We start from the raw sequence: 7,541 nt of genomic DNA, 5'->3' as shown, positions 1-7,541 counted from the left end.
CCAACCACCTCTCCGCCCTCCCACAGGGACAACTGACCCATGTGCCCTGTTTAGCTCATGTCCTTAACTTGGTGGCGCAGGGGTTCTTGAGGAGGTACCCGGGCTTACAGGATGTCCTGAAGCAGGCCAGGAAACTGTGTGCATTTCTGCCGGTCATATAATGCCAGTGCTCGGCTGGCTGACCTCAAAAAGGAATACAACCTGCCCAAGAACCGCCTAATCTGTGACATGCCCACCAGGTGGAACTCTATGTTGGCCATGCTGCAGTGGCTGCACACACAGCAGAGGGCCATCAATTAGTATCTGTATCAATATGGCACCAGGACAGGGTCAGGGGAGCTTGTTTTTTTCCCCCCACGCCAGTGGGCTATGATCAGGGATGCATGCACTGTCCTGTCACCATTTGAGGAGGCCACAAGGATGGTGAGCAGTGACAGTGCATGCATCAGTGACACTGTCCCTCCTATTCACCTGTTGGAGCACACGCTGCGTGGAATAATGGACAAGGCACTTGAGGCAGAACAGAGGGAGGAAGAGGAGGACTTCCTTACCTCTCATAGGCCCCCTTTATCCAGACAGTGTTTCTGCTGGCCCGCCTATCACACAGGAAGAGGATAAGGAGGAGGATTGTGTCAGCATGGAGGTGGAGCCTAGCACTCAGCATCAGTAGCAGTCTTCAAGGGATCAATTACAGTCCCAAGAAACCCATGGACTTGTACGTGGCTGAGAGGAGGTGGCTGCGGATCATGTCGTCCTGAGTGACCCTGAGGACTCCGGACCAAATGCCTTAGCAAACCTACGCTGCATGGCCTCCCTGATCCTGTAAAGCCCACGGACGGATCCTTGTATTCGAGGTATCAAGGAGAGGGATCATTACTGGCTGGCAACCCTCCTTGATCCACGTTACAAGAGTAAGGATGCGGACCTTATCTTGCCGTCGCAGAGGGAGCAGAAGATGAAACATCTTCGGGAGGCCTTGCAGAAAGGTCTGTGCAACGCGTTCCCAGAGACTGGGAGGTTAAAAAATCCTGGTCCTGGACAACGTGTTGCTGAGGCTTCGGTTAATCACAGAATGAGTGGTGGAGAAGGTGGCCGTATGACCGATGCGGTCAGACAATTTTTTAGTCCGCAGCCCCAGCGTCTGTTTTACATGGTGTGGGAATACCTAGGGGCAAGATCAGACTTGGACACCTTCCCCACCGAAAATCCTCTGGCTTACTGGGTCTTGAGGATGGATCACTGGCCATAGCTTACACAGTACGCAATTGAGCTACTGGCTTGCCCTGTATCCAGTGTTCTTTCAGAATGCACATTCAGTGTTGCTGGAGGCTTTGTAACCGATCACAGGGTGCGCCTGTCCACCGACTCGGTCGATCGACTGACTTTCATAAAAATGAATCAGGCTTGGATCACCATCAGCTACCAAGCACCTGATGCTGATGTAACCGAATCATTTTTTTTGAAATGTCAGATCCCTTGGAGACTGCCTATGCTGATGCTGAGTGACTATCCTGTTATGCTGAGTGACTATCCTTTTCCTCCTCAATGATCATGCTGATAGCTTGTATAAGATTGGGGTTATTAGACTCCAACGATAGATGCGTTTTCCAGTGAATACGCCAATCCAGAACTGAGTTTTTAAGGGCCTGGTAGGCCACTTTTATTTAAAAGCATAAAAGTTCACAAATACAATAGCAGCCCTCGCAGGGGGTTCCACCATTCCTGTATCTTGCCAAATCAACAGTGTAGCCTCCTAGCTGTCATACTTGCTACCCGGCTGTTTCAGGCCTTTAGCCTAGGCCCCAGTTCTGTTCCTCAGAACGAACAGTTTCCAAGAGTTAAACACAAACCTAGCTTACTCCCATTAAGGACATCTGCCTCCTGCAGACATCCACACAGCCTCCGACTTCTCTCAGAGAGATTGGGAATTCACCCGATTCCCAGGACAGACTTCCTGTCTGTGGGTGGGGCCCTGAGTTATAGTCAGGTCAGAAGTAAATAGCCCAACACACAGCTGTGCAATCAGCGTGCCTTTCTCTCTAAAATATGGCGTAAACCAGCAATCTTTCCCATAACACAGAGTCCCACCCTCACACTTGTAAGAACATTTTTGGTTCTGGGCACCGCCACCAGTGGCCCAATTCAAATTTGGAGGGGGGGGGGTTGCTGGAGGAGAAACGTGTTCAGATGCCAGCTGCAGGGTCTGATGATGGGGGAGCCTAGTGCTAAAGTCATCAGTACTGGGGCATGGTCAGACCAGGAGATCGGTTGGATCTGCACTGCTCGGGTCAGTCGTAGGGCTGGGTTGTTGATAAAGAAATAATCTATGCAGGAGTGTGTACGGTGAGGGGCCGAGTAGAAAGTAAATTGTCGTTCGCCCGGATGGAGAACCCGCCAGGCATAAAAAAAAAACATAGTGTCTCGAAATTTGTCGAAACACTGCAAGTTTCTAAGCACTCGGGCTGGGGCTGCCCTGAGGTTCACCACAAGGCGATCCGAGGTGACCGATTGGGTCAGGTTAAAGTCCCCCCCGATCACTAGAGTCCCATGGTCTGTTCGGAAGAGGCGCGCGTACACCCTGGACAGGAACCCGAGCTGCCGAGCTTTAGGGGCATAAATAGCGCAGAAGGTAACCTCCCGGTCCTGCCATGGGCCCTGGAGGATGAGGTAGTGACCGTTTGGGTCACTATAATGGTGGGAGCTGGTAAAGGGAAAGCCCTTCTTAATGAGTATAGCCACTCCGGCCCTTGTATGGGGCCCTGAGGAGAGGTAAATATGAGAGTAGTACCGTGAAGCAAAGAAGCCTCCTTTCTCAAAATGCGTTTCCTGGACCATGACAACATCCGCCCCCGACTACCTAAACTCCCTCAGAGCCAGATGCCTTTTTCTATTGGAGTTCAATCCGTTTACATTTAGGGACTCAAACACTTTTTATGACAATAACTTGCATATTAGACTTTAAAATTAGCACTTTTTATTTTTCACGTTCGGGTCCCATAGACTTTAATGGTGTACGAGAGTTCGCACAAACTTTCGGGCCATTTGCATGTTCTGCGGGGGGTGTTCGGCTCATCCCTATTGTCCAATAATCAACCACCAGAATTTAACCTTCATGTGATTGGTGGATCTGGGGTAACGCAGACAGTTCATATTATGTGATTTGATAACAATATAAAATATTTCTGCAGAGAGAAGTGTTGCGGTCTCTGATGATTAAATGGTTTCACCATCTCTGTGTAGATAAACATGGAACGCGCCCTTTCTTCTCTCTTATCACTCAGGATTATTCCATAAGGAGGTTCAAAGAGCAATGATAATGTGCAGTAAACCCATCAACCAATCACAGTGCAGTAAGTCTGAATATAATCACATGACTGTTATCAATTACTGGACTTTGTATGTTGTTTTCTATCCTAATAAATAAGTCTGACAGTTCAATCTTCTCTCTTACTCTTCTGTCCTCAGCGATGGCGTCTTCTCATCTGCAAGAGGATCTGGAATGTTCCGTCTGTCTTAACATCTATACGGATCCTGTGACCCTGAGATGTGGACACAACTTCTGCCGGGACTGTATTGGTCGTGTGTTGGATACACAGGGAGGATCTGGAGGATATTCCTGTCCTGAATGTAGAGAAAAACTCAAGAAACGTCCCGTCCTTCAGAAGAACATTGCTCTGTGTAAGATATCGGAGACCCTCCAGACTACACAAGGTGATCGGTACAAAATCGGGATCTCCTGTACTTACTGTATTCACACTCCTGTACCTGCTGTCATATCCTGTCTGCATTGTGAAGCTTCTCTGTGTGACAATCACCTGAGAGTCCACAGCAAGTCACCAGAACACGTCTTATGTGACCCCCCCACCACTTCCCTGGAGAACAGGAAATGCTCCATCCATAAGAAGATCCTGGAGTATTACTGCACTGAGGACTCCTCCTGTATCTGTATGTCCTGCAGTTTGGTTGGAGAACATCGGGGACACCAGGTGGAGACTCTGGATGAGGCCTCTGAGATGACGAAGAAGAAACTGCAAAAGGTTCTGAGAAAGCTGATGACAGAGAGAGAGGAGATGGAGAAAAGAGTCCAGAGTCTGGAGGAACGCAGGAGGAAAGTACAAGGAAAAGCAGATGATGAAACATAGAGAGTCACTGTCCTGTTCAGAGACCTCAGGAGACGTCTGGAAGACCTGGAGAAGAGAGTCCTGAGTGAGATCTCCCAGGAGGCAGATCAAACCTACCTCTTTATATCAGGTGTGATCCAGGAGCTGGAAATAAAGAAGGAGGAGCTGTCCAGGAAGATGGGGGACATTGAGGGGCTGTGTAACATGACGGATCCACTGACTGTCCTCCAGGAATCAATCACATGTGACTTGTGTGATACTGAGGATGATGAGGACAGAGAGAGACGTGATAACCTCCTCCATGATGGAGGGTATCTGGATGTGGCAGGGATCTCGCACACATTACACACAGGTTTATCTGATATCATGTCTGGGGTAAATGTAGAGGAATGTACAGGCACACATGTCTATCCACACTCTACTACAGGAGGCAAAGGTCACATCATCAAAGCATCCAGGAGACGTCCCCAACCCTCCCCCACCATACAACACTCACACCGCCAGACTGGAGGACCAAATATTGGGTCTGTACAGCAAACATTGGGGGTAAGAGATATATTACTGGATGTGAGTACAGCCGGTAATAATCTACATATATCAGATGACAGGAAAACTGTATTCTGGACATTATATAGTCATTATCGCCCAGAAACACCAGAGAAATTTTACCATCCTCAGGTGATTAGCAGTCAGAGTTTCTCCTCAGGGCGCCATTACTGGGAAGTGGATGTTGGGGAAGCAACATATTGGGGAGTTGGGATGTGTTACCCCAGTATAGACAGGAGAGGAGGTCAGTCATGGGTTGGATATAATAAGAAGTCCTGGAGTTTGGAGAGATGGTGGGAGTGGGGTTTTCAGTACTCAGTGATACATGACAGTAATAAGATCCGATTACCTGGTGGTGTCTCCAGTAAGAGAGTCAGGATAGATCTGGATTATGAGGCCGGGCGGATCTCCTTTTATGATCTGTGTGACCCGATCCGACATCTCCACACCTTCACCACCACCTTCACTGAGCCCCTCCATGCTGGGGTTTACGGAGGGATACATTCCTGTCTAAAGATATCTGGGGGGAATCAGATGTGAGAAATCTGCCCAGAGACTGGTGGAGAATCTGATTGGTGCAATACTCAGCCAATAGGAGGAAGCAGAGGACAAGAAACCACATGACTGATTTATGTATAAAGCTACAGGTTCCAGGGGTGTCATCTTTATCCTAAACCTCACTTCACTACCTATAGTGTCTCTCGTTGACCAGGAACAAGCATGCAGGAGGGCAGAGTGTTCAGACTTCACTGTCTGCGTGCTTGTTCTGGGTCAGTGATACACTAGGTAATGTATGAGGATTGGGATGACAGCCCTGGAGTCTTCACCTTTTATAGTGTGTCTATAGCCAAAATGTCTTTTATTTTCAGTTTTGCATCGTGTGGGGGAAGATTAGAACCCCGTCATGTTTTTACTGATTTCTGGGACTCCATTAGAGAGATTTTCCCTCACTTCCTGTCCTGGTGACAACATTTTACCAGACAGGAAGTGAGGGGAAATCTTCAACAACAACACAAAGAGAAATACAAATCCTTAGTAGGGGAAGACTAGAACCCCTGTTAGATTATTATTTCTATCCGTGTCCCTGTTGTAGATATTCCTTTATTTCCTGTCTGATAAAACATTGTCACCAGGACAGGAAGTGAGGGGCAAATATCTCTAATGAAGCCCCAGATAACAGTAAAAACCTGACAGGGGTTATAACCCTCCCCCACTTTATCCATAACTAGAATAATAGGTTTTGTTTAGACACCTCTATGATCCTTGTGGAGCCGAGCAATTGTTCCATTTCCTCTATGGCCCTATTCATCTGATAAAGAGAAATAATTCTCCTATGATTTGCTAATGATGAAATCACATGACTAAGTGCTTATATGCTAATGTGAGGTTCTTTCTATAATAACAGCTTCTCTGTCTAGAATGACTTTACAGAAAGATATTTATTAGAGGAAATTGTTGATCTCCGGATCCTTGGAAGGTCTTGTTGGGGAACATAGAGACAGTTGGTCTCCTTCTACAATGAGGGATTTGGGAGTCTGGAGGAGGGACAAGCTGATAAGGTGTTCAGAGATAACAGAAATGAATGTCTCTTGTAATGAATGTGCTGCTTGTACAAATTCTTCAGTGAATGAGTCCATCTGTAAAATGTTGATGTTTGGGACGGTCCTCCATGACGACTGTCCAGGATTGGGGGGTAAAAGCCTCCCATTGGATGAAGAGGTCGGATCCTCTGCCCACCTGCCATGTCTAAGGATCTCCGATCACCTTTATCTCTCTACTTTCTACTCTTTACTTTTACTTTGTAACTCTTCTAAATAAACTTCCAGAACCTTCCCCGGGGTCAGAGGTTGTTATTTCCTCATCACATTCCACAAGAACTTTGTAATCACGATGGAGCGTATCCACCATTTTATTGGGACACACAAGGCTTCCTATGGTCAGGATTGTCCTACAAAGATCAGTGTGTTGTGTTTTTTATTATTTTTATTTATATATACAAAAACACAGAGCAACATTGGAAAATAAAAATGTTTGCTTATGTAGCATTACCCCCGGAGGAGCTGCTGGTTTGTTTTGGGTGGCATGTTACCTCGTGGCTCCTCCGCCATCTAAGGGTGTATGGTGAATGTAGTAGTAATGGAATGTCCACGACAGGTTCTCTTTTCTGTGCTCTTTATTACCCAGCCGGGTAAAAACGGTAAACTTGTGGTGAGGAAAGTAAAGTTGAAAGGAGAAGGAGAATAGCAGATTCAGACGTAGCAATAGGGAGACAGTCCTGCTCCCACGTGTAACACTTCTCTGCGCCACTCATGCTTGAGTGGGTATAGTGTATCCGGACAGGCCTCTCTCACTGACCCGGACAGGCCTCTCCCACTGACCCGGACAGGCCTCTCTCACTGACTCGGACAGGCCTCTCTCACTGACCCGGACAGGCCTCTCTCACTGACCCGGACAGGCCTCTCTCACTGACCCGGACAGGCCTCTCTCACTGACCCGGACAGGCCTCTCTCACTGACCCGGACAGGCCCCTCTCACTGACCCGGACAGGCCTCTCTCACTGACTCGGACAGGCCTCTCTCACTGACTCGGACAGGCCTCTCTCACTGACCCGGACAGGCCTCTCTCACTGACCCGGACAGGCCTCTCTCACTGACCCGGACACAGGCCTCCCTCACTGACCCGGACAGGCCCCTCTCACTGACCCGGATGGGCACATATGGGCATTGATGGGCACTGATTGGCACGGATGGGCATGGATGTACTGGATTATATTTATGGATGCCAAACAATGCCTGCCAATCAGTGATGCCCATTGTGGGCACTGATTGGCATCCCTGGTGGTCTAGGGTGGCACCCCTGGTGGTCTGGTGGTAT

The 7,541-nt window shown here is 48.2% G+C and overlaps 1 pseudogene; it reads left to right on the top strand.

The window, feature by feature from the left end:
* The first annotated feature begins 3,324 nt into the window (after nucleotides 1–3,324).
* Nucleotides 3,325–6,098, top strand: LOC120924986 (annotated as a pseudogene).
* The last annotated feature ends 1,443 nt before the right edge of the window (nucleotides 6,099–7,541 follow it).

The sequence above is a fragment of the Rana temporaria genome, chromosome 1, assembly GCF_905171775.1.
Source record: "Rana temporaria chromosome 1, aRanTem1.1, whole genome shotgun sequence".
In the NCBI taxonomy this organism is placed as follows: domain Eukaryota; kingdom Metazoa; phylum Chordata; class Amphibia; order Anura; family Ranidae; genus Rana; species Rana temporaria.
Note: the sequence above shows the minus strand (reverse complement) of the source record. Positions and strands in the feature narration are given on the sequence as shown.